The sequence below is a fragment of the Geotrypetes seraphini genome, chromosome 16, assembly GCF_902459505.1.
Source record: "Geotrypetes seraphini chromosome 16, aGeoSer1.1, whole genome shotgun sequence".
In the NCBI taxonomy this organism is placed as follows: domain Eukaryota; kingdom Metazoa; phylum Chordata; class Amphibia; order Gymnophiona; family Dermophiidae; genus Geotrypetes; species Geotrypetes seraphini.
This window is the reverse complement of record NC_047099.1, coordinates 442,689-456,308: the sequence shown is the minus strand read 5'-3', so window position 1 is coordinate 456,308 and position 13,620 is coordinate 442,689.

Below are 13,620 nucleotides of genomic sequence, written 5' to 3'. Positions count from 1 at the left end.
GGGATCCATCAACGATGCAGTGGGTCACATTGAAGAGCTTACTCGTATAAGATCAAAAATTGATGGAAGATTAAATTTGGTCACTGTACCTGATGCAGAGATCTGATGGTAAAATTGGGGGTTGAGGATTATCGTGTTGAGTTTGAGGTGGGTGAACAGGCATTGAAGATGTTATTGTAGTCATTTTTAATGAAAAAAGCTAATAGCTCTTGAGCTGATGGTATAGTCTCTGTAAGTGATTTTGATAGGTGGAATGTGGTGTTTTAAGGTTTTGTACAAAAATGCCGTATTTGGGGCGTTCGTAATCTTTTTTAGCATTTAAGAGGGATTGTTTATATGCACTAGAAATTAAGTTCAACAATTACTGGTTAGTAGGGTTCCAACACCATCTGCATTTCTCTTTCCTCACTAACCTTTTCTGTGCCAGTAACTCTTTGCCAGGGTTGAACAAATTTTCTGTGATTATATGTGATATGCTTTTCTTCAGGTGCAAGGATATCTATTGCCTTTTTTAAATTCAAACACCATAGAATGGATATTTCAATATGGAAACTTCTGCTGTTGTTGGAGTAAGAGCGCCCTCTAGCAGTCAGTCACAAGTACAGCATTTGAAGTCCCAGATCCTGGCTGTCAGTCATCCCGTCAGTGTAATAATAATAATAAATAACAGTTTATATACCGCAGTTCTATGCGGTTTACAAAAGATTAGTGAAGTACAAGTTGAGAGAACTTAAGGGAAGGGAGAACAAGTGGGGGAAATGACCAGAGAACCGTTAAAGAGGTGAAAGGGAGGAACGGGTCAACTATCTAGGTACTTCAGTGTATTTCTCAAAGTCTTTGTGCTCATGTCTGTCTGTGAAATGTGTGAGTTGTGTGAATGACAGACGATATGTCCATGATTTGTCTGTGTGAGTGAGGATGTGTGTATACATTTGTGTCTGAGGTGTGGCAAAGTAAAACAGATAACACACCTGGAATATAAAGAAGCTATAGAGAGAGAAACAAACCTCTTCAGTCCAGTATTTTGTATCAAACAATGGATTTTCTTACAAGTTCTGTGATTTGCTGAAGAATTTTTACCTTTGAACAATGGATTTATGGATAAATACATACAGACAACTTTTATGTGGGTAAAAATCAAGTTACAGACACACAGACACAGGTATGAACTGGTCTTTTAATCAGATATTCTCAATGTGAGTTGACATGGCCATGTTTTGGCCTCTTGGCCTGCATCAGGAGTCTCAGAATATAACTGGGGCAAAGTTTGGTCTGTTTCACAACTACAGCATCAAAAAAGTACAACTTTGTTGGCTTCAAAATGCAAAATTGAAAAAGTCTAGCAGATCTAGGTAGGACTATTTCTCAGGTGTGTTTGGAACTAAATGTGTGCAATCTAATTTCCAAAAAAGTCCATCTAATGTTACATTCATATTTATATACTACAAAGCTCAAATCCATTTGTAAAAGAAAAAAAGACCAAGGCATTTACTTGGGAATTACAAGAATGTAACCATTTAAAAATTAAGACCTAGCGTTGAAGAAATCTTCAATACTACAGTCTTCAAATTCTTTCTGAAAGATGGATAATGATATAAATTAAGAACGTGCAGGGCAAACTCTTTCCAAGTCTTTGGTGCTTGATAATTACTAAACTATACTAAGAGCTCCCTTTACAAAGATGCACTAGCGTTTTTAGCTAGTTTAGTTTTTAGCTAGTTTAGTTCTAGCCCAAAAAAACTGCCGCCTGCTCAAGAGGAGGCAGTAGCATGCGCTATTCTGCGCATTAAGGCCCTAACTTAGGGGTCCTTTTACAAAGGCGCGGTAGTGGTTTAACGCGCAGAATACCGCGCGTTAAACCACCTGCCGCACTAGTACCTAACGCCTCCATTGACGAGGCGTTAGGATTTTAGGCTGCTGCGGGGGTTAGCGTGTGATGAAATGTCCGACGCTCCTTGATAAAAGGAGCCCAGAGCGAGTCATCAACCAAGAGGAGCTCAACTCGGTTAACAATAATCTAATACCTAATACATAAACTTGACAAGGAAAAGTCGACTGAAATAGTTAATTTACAAAATGTTTAGTAAACAAAAAAGTTTTCAGAACTTTCCGGAATAAAGCAAAAGAACCTAAATTTCTTAATATAAGCGGTAAAACATTCCAGAATTTGGTGAATTTAAAAGCAAAAGAATGACCAAATCTCTTCAAGGTTCTGTTTTTACCACTGAGAGAGGGAAATGTAAGTTTTAATTTTGGAGAACTTCTGGCAAGATGAGATCTAGGAACATTCTAGTCAGTCTAAAGGAATCAAAGGGGCAAAAATGCCAAATAGGATCTTAAATGCAATACAAATGCTCTTGAATTGAATGGAAGCCAATGGAATTCCCAAGTAAATGGCTTAGTCCTCACCCAACACAGAAATGCTGCACTACATTTGACATTTGGGTTGACAAAATCGGATCCCATTAGCCCATACGATAGGAAATTACACTGGCTTCCAGTGGAGGCTGGAATTCTTTTCAAACTTACATGTTTGTCAACCACTTTGGATTCTCTGCAAACCTTTGACCCATGCGGATAATTTTTCTATTCTCTTTTCCTACACCAAAACGATGTATTGTAAAAAGATTCCTGGACAAAACTCTAGCTTACCAGGCCAGTGTCTGGAGCAAAACCTTTAGGGCTCCTTTTACTAAGCTGCGTTAGGGCATTGATGCACGGAATAGCGTGCGCTAGAGCTGAGCTGGCGTGATCTGGCGTTAGTTCTAGCCGCGTAGCATGCGGTAATATCCTGCGTGTGCTAAAAACGCTAGCGCACCTTAGTAAAAGGAGCCCTAAGTGCCCTATTTATGAATTATGGTAATTGTTTTATCAAAAGTTTAGGAAATCTGATTTGAGAAACCTCTATTTGTGAGTTCTTTCCCTTACTACAAATGTTTAAGGAAGCCAGTGAAATCTCTTCGTAAGACAATTTTGGCTAAAGAAACCCAACCATGCACGTTATATAATTCTTTATCCCAGGACAAGCAGGCAGGTATTCTCACTAGTGGGTGATGTCATCCGACAGAGCCCCGATACGGACATCTTGCAAGCATGTCTTGCTTGAAGAAACTCAGAAGTTTCGAGATGCCCGCACCGCACATGCGCCAGTGCCTTCCCGCCCGATGTACCGGGCGTGTCTCCTCAGTTCTTTTCTTTCTGCGGAGCTGAGAAGTTATCTTCAATCTGCGCTGACTGAATTTCAGTTTTTCTTTGCCTTCTTTACCCGCGTTTTGGTTTATTTCTTTGAATTCACTTTACTTTACTTTCTTTAAAAAAAAAAAAAAAAAAAAAAAGTTAAAATTATTTCTTCCGGCGGTTCGGCCGGGCTGGCCTCGTGGCTGCGGCCTACCTCTTTCGACATTGCAGCGTCGATTTTCCGGCCTATGTCACGGCCAATCACCGGTTTTAAAAAGTGCAGCAAGTGCCAACGTGCGATTTCGTTGACGGACCCGCATCGACGCTGCCTCCAGTGTCTTGGTCCGGACCACGTTCCGAAATCGTGCAGGCCTTGTTCCACGCTCACTGCGCGCTCGTTCAAGCGGCGTTGCTTACTTTGGGAGTCGATGTTCAAGATGGAGACTGCCAAGGATCTGTCTGCTTCTACATCTGCTGAGGTTTCGCCGGTCCGCTCGAAACCTGCATCGACGACTTCCGCATCCAGCATCGTGAAGCCAGCATCGTTTACACCGGCTGCGGCTTCCAGTTCCGCTGCGGCGCCTGCCTCTGTCTCTTCGGTTCAGGTACCGCCTTCCACTGTCCCTCCCGTGGTCATCAAGGTGCCCAAAGCTACTAAGCAGAAGCACTTGGCCGCGAAGGAGCGCGAAGACCGTGCAGGAGGACCCCCTTTCGGTGCGGATCCCTCCATATCGGCTTCGCTTCGATCCCTGCTGGAAGCTCAGTTTGTCGAGCTTATGCAAACTATGGGACCCCGGCTTATCGCCAACATTCAGGGTGACGTCCGAGCACCGGTCCCTGAGGGCGGTCCGCCCCCTCCCCCTCCCCCTCGCCGTTCGATCTCGCTGCTCGACGAGGGGGATCGGCGGAGGGCGGCGGATGCCTCCAGGAGGGCTTCCCTTCCTGATATGCCACCTTTAGAGCCCATTACTCCTCCACGGCAACAGGGCGCTGGGACGGTCCCTGATATTCGGAGTCCTGGGCATACTGCATCGCAGGAAGAGTTCTTCCGCACTCCATACCAGACTTGGGTGGCGCTGCGTGAGTCCGCGTCCTTGCCACCTCTGCGATCCACCGCTTCGAGCCCCATCCATTCCTTAGAGGCTTCGGGGGATCGTGCGATGCACAGAAGTTCTCGCTCCCCATCCCGACACCGGGAGGGGCATCGTTCTCGTCACTCATCTCGACACTCCTCACGTCATTCGGAAGTGTCCCCACAGAAAAAGATGCAACGTTTGGGATACTCATCGTCCGATGTTTCCCAACCGGAGGGACCAGAGTATGAGGAACCATCTACCTCTTATTCTCCATGCCGGTCTCAGCTCTCCCTAGACCCGGAGGCTTCCACTTCGTCTAGTCCGTCTCGGCGGCCGGCCTTGGCGGACCAATTGTCTTTCTCATCTTTTCTCCGACAGTTGGCGGATGACTTAGATGTGACTTTGGATACTGGATCTAAATATTCTAAAGAGTATTTGGATACGATGCATTTGCCTCACCCTCCGGCGGAGACTCTTCGGCTTCCTTTGCATAAATTGCTGGACCAGACTTTCATGCGCTGTTTTGAGACACCGTATTCTATCCCTGCGGTTCCCAGTAAGCTGGATGCTCGATACCGCATCGTTCACCACAAGGGGTTTGAGGGAGCTCAACTTTCTCATCAGTCTCTTCTGGTCGAGTCTTCTCTCAAGCGTTCTCACCCTTCCCAGGTCTATGCTTCTGTGCCTCCGGGCAGGGAGGGGAGAACGATGGACAAGTTTGGTAGACGAGTTTACCAAAATTCGATGATGGCGACTCGAGTGCTCAATTACAATTTTTTCTTCTCTTCCTATTTGGATTTCTTCTTGCCGGTCCTCCGCAAGTTCGTCCCTTTCATCGATGCTGAAGCTCGTTTCCAGTTTGAGGAGGTGGTGGCAACCCTGTCCCAGTTGCGGCTGCAGCTGATGCAATCCTCCTACGATGCCTTCGAGCTCTCGGCACGTGCTGCGGCCTGCTCAGTCGCCATGCGTCGCCTGGCCTGGCTTCGCACTATTGATATGGATCCGAACCTCCAAGACAGATTGGCTAATGTGCCTTGTGCGGGAGCGGATCTGTTCGATGAGTCTATCGAGACTGTCACTAAAAAGCTTTCGGACCACGAGAAGTCTTTTCAATCCATTCTGCGTCCTAAGCCTAAGCCTCAACAGTCTCGTCCATCTAGACCGCCTCAAATCTACCAGAGGCGTTATCAACCAAGACAGGCTCCCCTAGCGAGACAGCCTGCGAAGAGGCAGCCTCCACAGAAGTCTCAGCAGAAGCCTCAGATGCCGGCTGCACCCAAGGCCACTCAGCCCTTTTGACTCTCTTCCAGGGAGCATAACCGACGTTCTGTCTTCCCTTGTTTTTCCCATCGGGGGTCGACTCCACCATTTTTATCATCAATGGGAGTCGATCACCTCGGACCTTTGGGTCCTTACCATCGTAAGAGAGGGATACTCTCTTCATTTCCAACGGGTCCCCCCGGACCACCTGCCAAGAGAGTATCCTTCCAACTCGATGCAGACCGCTCTTCTTCTACAGGAGGCGCAGGCTCTGCTTCGGCTTCGAGCCGTAGAGCCGGTGCCAGTAGATCAGCAAAACCGGGGGTTCTACTCCCGGTGTTTCTTGGTTCCGAAGAAGACGGGCGATCTGCGTCCCATTTTGGACCTTCGGGTCCTCAACAAGTTTTTGGTCAAGGAGCGGTTCCGCATGCTGACCCTTGCCTCTCTCTACCCCCTACTCGAGCAGAACGATTGGTTATGCTCTCTGGATCTCAAGGAGGCCTACACTCACATCCCGATACATCCGGCCTCCCGCAAGTTTCTCAGATTTCGGGTGGGACATCTACATCTGCAGTATCGAGTGCTTCCATTCGGCCTTTCCTCGTCTCCCAGAGTCTTCATGAAGTGTCTGGTGGTGGTGGCCGCTGCACTCCGGAACATGGGTCTCCAGGTATTTCCATACCTCGACGACTGGCTCATCAAGGCACCGTCGGCTCCAGAGGTCATTTCGGCGACCTTGACCACAATTTCTTTTCTGCAGAGTCTGGGCTTCGAGATCAACTTCCCCAAATCACATCTTCAGCCCACTCAGTCTCTCCCCTTTATCGGGGCTGTTCTGGATACCATTCAACTTCGAGCATTCCTTCCTCCTCAACGCATGGATGCTCTCCTTCTACTCTGCCAGTCGGTGTCTTCTCGCCCGTCCATTTCGGCGAGACACATGATGGTCCTCTTGAGCCACATGGCCTCTACAGTTCATGTGACGCCTTTTGCCAGACTACATCTCAGAATTCCTCAATGGACCCTGGCATCTCAGTGGACTCAGGTGTCCGACCCGTTGTCCCGTCACATTGTCGTCACTCCTGCTCTACGGCAGTCTCTTCTCTGGTGGATGACCTCTTCGAATCTATCCAGAGGTTTGCTGTTTCACTCTCTTCCCCATCAGAAAGTTCTCACGACCGATTCATCGAACTATGCCTGGGGGGCCCACCTGGATGGTCTACGAACTCAGGGGTTCTGGACCACTACGGAACGACTCCATCAAATCAATCTTCTGGAGCTCAGGGCCATCTTCAATGCTCTCCAAGCTTTTCAGCATCTGCTTCACGACATGGTGGTCCTTATTCGCACAGACAATCAGGTCGCCATGTATTATGTCACCAAACAAGGGGGCACGGGCTCGGCCCCTCTTTGTCAGGAAGCTCTTCGAGTCTGGGATTGGGCGGTTCGCCACAACACCTTCCTCAGAGCTGTCTACATTCAGGGGAAGGACAACGTCTTGGCAGACAAATTGAGTCGTCTTCTCCAACCTCACGAATGGACGCTCCATTCCAAACCCCTTCATCAGATCTTCGCTCAGTGGGGAACGCCTCAGATAGACCTCTTTGCAGCGCCCCACAACTTCAAACTGCCTCAGTTTTGCTCCAGGATCTACACTCCTCTCCGCCTCGAGGCAGACGCCTTTCTACTGGAGTGGGGGAATCGCTTCCTTTATGCGTTTCCTCCCTTTCCTCTCATTCAGAAGACTCTGGTCAAGTTAAGATCAGACCATGCCACCATGATCCTGATTGCTCCTCGGTGGCCCAGACAACCTTGGTTCTCCCTTCTACTTCAACTCAGCAGCAGGGAGCCAATACTTCTTCCAGTGTTTCCTTCACTGCTTACTCAACATCAAGGTTCACTGCTTCATCCCAACCTGCAGTCTCTCCACCTGACAGCTTGGTTCCTTTCAACATAACCCCTCACCAGTTCTCTCAAGCTGTGAGGGAGGTCTTGGAGGCTTCCAGGAAGCCTGCTACTCGACAATGCTATTCCCAAAAATGGACGAGATTCTCGACCTGGTGTATTTCCAATGCTACAGAACCTCAGAAAGCTTCTCTATCGTCTGTATTGGACTATCTTCTACACCTGTCCCAGTCTGGTCTCAAGTCTACCTCTATACGAGTCCACCTGAGTGCTATTGCGGCTTTCCATCAGCCTCTACAGGGGAAACCTTTGTCTGCTCATCCTGTGGTTTCCAAATTTATGAAAGGACTTTTTCATGTCAATCCTCCTATCAAACCTCCTCCTGTGGTTTGGGATCTCAATGTTGTCCTGTCTCATCTTATGAAGCCTCCGTTTGAACCTCTCAAAACGGCTCCTCTTAAGTATCTCACCTGGAAGGTGGTTTTCCTGGTGGCCCTCACGTCAGCTCGCCGAGTCAGTGAGCTTCAGGCCCTAGTGGCAGATCCACCCTTCACTGTATTCCATCATGACAAGGTGGTTCTCCGTACTCACCCAAAATTCTTACCTAAAGTGGTCTCTGAATTTCACATCAATCAATCCATCGTGCTTCCAGTGTTTTTCCCAAAGCCTCATTCTCATCCTGGGGAATCTGCTTTGCACACTCTGGACTGTAAACGTGCTCTGGCTTTCTACTTGGATCGCACAAAGCCACACAGAACTGCACCTCAACTTTTCGTCTCCTTTGATCCAAACAAGTTGGGACGACCTGTATCGAAGCGCACCATCTCTAACTGGATGGCGGCTTGTATCTCTTCCTGCTATGCCCAGGCTGGATTATCCCTTCCCTGTAAGGTCACAGCCCACAAGGTCAGAGCAATGGCAGCCTCTGTAGCCTTCCTCAGATCGACACCGATTGAGGAGATTTGTAAGGCTGCTACTTGGTCCTCGGTTCATACATTCACCTCTCATTATTGTCTGGATACTTTCTCCAGACGGGATGGGCAGTTTGGCCAAACAGTATTACAAAATTTGTTCTCTTAAGTTGCCAACTCTCCCACCATCCCATTGGGGTTAGCTTGGAGGTCACCCACTAGTGAGAATACCTGCCTGCTTGTCCTGGGATAAAGCAATGTTACTTACCGTAACAGTTGTTATCCAGGGACAGCAGGCAGCTATTCTCATGTCCCACCCACCTCCCCTGGGTTGGCTTCTCAGGCTAGCTACCTGAACTGAGGAGACACGCCCGGCTCTCCGGGCGGGAAGGCACCGGCGCATGCGCGGTGCGGGCATCTCGAAACTTTTAAGTTTCTACAAGCAACACGTGCTTGTGAGACGTCCGTATCGGGCTCTGTCTGATGACATCACCCACTAGTGAGAATAGCTGCCTGCTGTCCCTGGATAACAACTGTTACGGTAAGTAACATTGCTTTACGGTAAGTAACATTGCTATTTGCATTTCATCTGCGTCTGGCAGATTCTGAACTGTTAAGGTATAGCAGGTTATAAATAATAATAATTATTATTATTATTATAATGTCTTTTGGTGATGGAAAGGAGAAAGAACAGTTATTAGAACATAAGCAATGCCTCCACTGAGTCAGACCTGAGGTCCATCGTGCCCAGCAGTCCGCTCACGTGGCGGCCCAACAGGTCCAGGACCTGCGCAGTAGCCCCCTATCTAATAAGAACATAAGCAATGCAGAGCCTTGTATTCCTGTTTGAAACAGTAAACTCCAAATGAGATAATAAATATTCTAGGCCATCACCATTTAGAACCCTCTAGAAGACACAAGAAAATTAAAGCAAAATTCTGGCCTCTGTAGGCAACCACTGAAGTTCCACATAGCATTTTCAAGTTCTGTCTGCTTCACTTAGAGAAAATATCAACTGTACTGTGGCGTTCTGGGTTGTTTGCAATTTTGAATGATTTGTTTGGATGCTCCTAAGTAAATAAGGTTGCAATAATCTAATTTTGATAATAATAAAGATTATAGGAGGGTGAATCAAAAATTAACACAGTAGATAACGGCAGATAAAGCCCCAAAAGGTCCATCCAGTCTGCCCAACCTGATTCAATCTAAAAATGTGTTGGGGGGGGGGCTGGGTTTTTTTCTTCTTCTTCTTAGCTATTTCTGGGCAAGAATCCAAAGCTCTGCCCGGTACTGTTCTTATGTTCCAACTCCTGAAGTCTCCGTCAAAGCTCACTCCAGTCCATCTCACCCTCTCAGCCATTGAAGCCCTCCCCAACCCATCCTTCACCAAACAGCTATATACAGACACAGACCGTGCAAGTCTGCCCAGTACTGGCCTTACTATTATTTTCTGATTTTAGATCCTCTGTGTTCATTCCACGCTTCTTTGAACTCCGTCACCGTTTTCCTCTCCACCACCTCTCTTGGGAGCATATTCCAGGCATCCACCACCCTCTCCGTAAAGTAGAATTTCCTAACATTGCTCTTGAATCTACCACCCCTCAACCTCAAATTATGTCCTCCGGTTCTACCATTTTCCTTTCTCTGGAAAAGATTTTGTTCTACGTTAATACCTTTCAAGTATTTGAATGTCTGAATCATACAGAAACTGCTAGCGGAATACCACGCATGCCTAACAAAGACAAGCCCTGTATGCAGGGAAATACTGAAACCCCCCCCAGAAGAAATATGTTCTCTCCTGTACTATGCAAAATCCAGCGAGAAGAGATGCACAGTTCCTAAAGAATTGCGAGAGAAAATCAAAGACTTTCCATAAAAGAACGATCAGGAAAAACTGTATGTAATCAGCAGGTGGGGGAGCAAAATCTGGGGGATCCTGAACCCAGGTTAGAAGCAGAAATGCATTTCTTCCTGTACTGTTCAAAATCCAAAGAGAGAAAAGGAAAAATACAAAGGCTTCCCTCCCCTTATAAGAATGAGGAAGAAAAACTGTGTAATCCTGTGGAAGAGAAATAGCAACAGGTGGGGGAGCAAAATCTGGGGGACCGAACTACCATTTGAACAGAGACGCCACGGAGTACCATCAGATCTGTCTGTGTATTTGTTCCATATTCTGTACTTCCTGCTCGTAAAGTGTCTTGAATCACTTCAAGTTGTGTATGGTTCTGATTATTATGAGAGTCTTATTCTGTGATAATTATGGATGATCTCATTCCCTCCTCTCTGGTTAGTGTGGGATATCTGCTCTTTTCTCTGAAAGAACTGAAGAGACTTGTTATGGGATGGCACCATTCTCTCTCACCCTCTCTGCTTATTATGGGATTTTCCAATTTTCATGGGTGTGGCACCCTCAGAGAAAAGGCGTGCTGGGCTGGCCATTGGGAATAAGTAGGTAATTATAGTGATCCACACTCCCTAGAGCCAGAGAAAGGAAGTAAGATTCCAGATTCATCCAACAGGAGTATACCTAAGAAAGAAAGTCGACTCAGAGCAATTTTGACTCCAATTGCTTAATCAGCTGGCCCTTTCCCCTGAAGCCTGTTCTGATAGTAGTTGGAATGACCGGCTATATTATTCAGAGAGCGTCTATAAATCTCTGGCTCCCTTAACAACTAAAACTATCTCCTATGCCCAGAGTTAAAACAAAGCTGTAGGAAATGGAAAAAGTCTAATTATATAACAGACAAACAAAAATGGAGAGATAACATCTGAATATATAATTCAGAATTCAGGAAAGCAAGGATGGGAGCAAAATAGTCAAGTCTAAAAATCAAAGTCACACACTGACTAATGTTGTAGATAGGCCTTTGCAAGTTTCCCTCCCAACTGCTGGAAACTTTTAAGGAATTTCTTTCCTACAGTTCCTACAATGACCTTCTCTTAGATTCTGATAAGAATATCTTGGAGTCCCCTCCTGATAGACTCTGGTGTGTTTTTGATCTGGTAACTGAACCCAAGTTGTACAATTGAGGAAGTGCAAATGCATCCTAGATCCTTTGCCATCGCATTTATTTAAAAATATTCCTACTCAAGCTATTAAATGGCTAACTGCTTTAGTAAATCAGGTACTGGAAAATTGATTTTTCTCCACTAATATGGGACAAATTGTTCTTACACCGCTTTTGAAAAAAGCCAATTTCGATCCCACTATCTTGTCACATTATCGGCCTATCGCCAATGTAGCGCTGTTAACAAAACCGATCAATCAATTGTTGCTAGTCAACTTTCGGCTCACTTAGGGAAATTCTCTACCTTACTTCCATTCCAAAATGGATTCCATCCCAATTTCAGTACTGAAACCCTTTTGGTTTCTTTACTTTCAAGGATTCAGCAATTGCAGTTGTGTAATAAGTATGAAATGCTACTGCAGTTTGACCTATCTGCAGCTTTTGATGTTGTACACCACGACTTTACTCTCAGATACAGGTGTTGATCACTAAATTCTTGGTGTTACGCTGTTATACATTAAGTTTAGATGGTGTATTGTCAACTTAATGGAGATCAACTTGTGGGGTTCTACAAGGATCTCCATTGTCTCCAATCCTCTTTAATACCTATATGAGTACCCTGAAGAACTTGAAACCATCAGCTCTGGAGACCTTATTTACATACGCTGATGATATCTTCATTTTACTTGAAGTGGATTTGAACCTTTCCAATCTTACCTCCAATATAAATCATTGCATCTCTAAGTTCAGAATTGGGCGTTAGTGTCTTTGGATCTGAAGGTAACGAAGCTGTGTGATGACAAGGCATCGGCTGTAGCCAGAAGGATGCTAGGCTGTATAGAGAGGCGTAACCAGCAGAAGAAAGAAGATATTGATACCCCTGTACAGGTTGTTGGTGAGGCCCCACTTGGAGTATTGTGTTCAGTTTTGGAGGCCGTATCTGGCCAAGGATATAAGAAGACTTGAAGTTGTCCGGAGGAAAATGACAAAAATGGTAGGGGGCTTGCGCCAAAAGAAGTACGAGAAGAGATTAGAAGAGTTCAACATATGCTATACACTTTGGAGGAGAGGAAGGACATGGATGATATGATACAGATATTTGAAAGGTTTTAATATAGGACCAAATCTTTTCCAGAGAAAGTAAATTGGTAAAACTATAGGACATAAATTGAGGTTGAAGGGTGGTAGACTTAAGAGTAATGTTAGGAAATTATTTTTCATGGAGAGGGTGGTGGAAGCCTGGAAATATGATCTCTCGAGGGATGTGGTGGAAAGGAAAATAGTGACAGAATTCTAAAAAGCATGGGATGAAAACAGAGGATCTCTAATTAGAATATGAATAGGCAAACTTTCACTGTCTGAATCTTGCAAAGAAGATGGTTTGGAAGGCTAGAATAAGCTTCAACAGCAAGAACAGTATTGGGTGGACTTCTAAGGTCTATGGCCAGGAATAAGAAAGAAAAAAAGACATTTTAATTTAATCATGAAATTGTAATGCATGTAATTACAGGGCAGACTGGATGGACTGTTCAGGTCTTTATTTGCTGTCATTTACTCTTTCTACTCCACTCAGGTTTTTATAGACTTGATTAATATCTCTCCTCAGTTGTCTGTTCTTTAAGGCAAAAAGCCCTAATCTCCTTAGACTTTTTTTCATATAAGAGTCATTTCATCCCCTTAATCTCCTTCTCTATACCTTTTCCAGTTCCATTATATCTTGTATGAGATGTGCAACCAGACTTGCACCCAGTAATGTCTGAACCACATCTTCTTGACTGCCTTTAAACCCAATTCTGTCTCTTCCATTACAGCCTCTAGATTCAGAATCTTGTTTCCCATACTAAAAACACTAGTACGTACAGCTTTCCAGATATAACATAGTAAATGACAGCAGGTAAAGACCTGAATGGTCCATCCAGTCTGCTCAATAGGTACATGCATTACAAATTCATGATTGAGTTCAATTGTCTTTGTTCATTGATATTTTCGGGTCAGAGATCGTAGAAATCTGCCCAGTAATGTGCTTAGGTTCCAACTACTGGAGCTGCTGTTGAAGCTCACTCCAGCCTATCTAGACCATCCCAAATTATTGGAGTCCCCATCGAAACCCTCCCCAGCACATTCAAAGCTGAATAGCCATATACAGGACACAAACCGTTCAAGTCTTCCCAGTACCGGTCTTAGTTCTTAATTTTCTGATTAGAGATGTTCCATGCTCTTTCGAATTTAGTCACTGTTTTCTTCTCCACCACCTCCTTCGGGAGGGCATTCCAAACATCCACC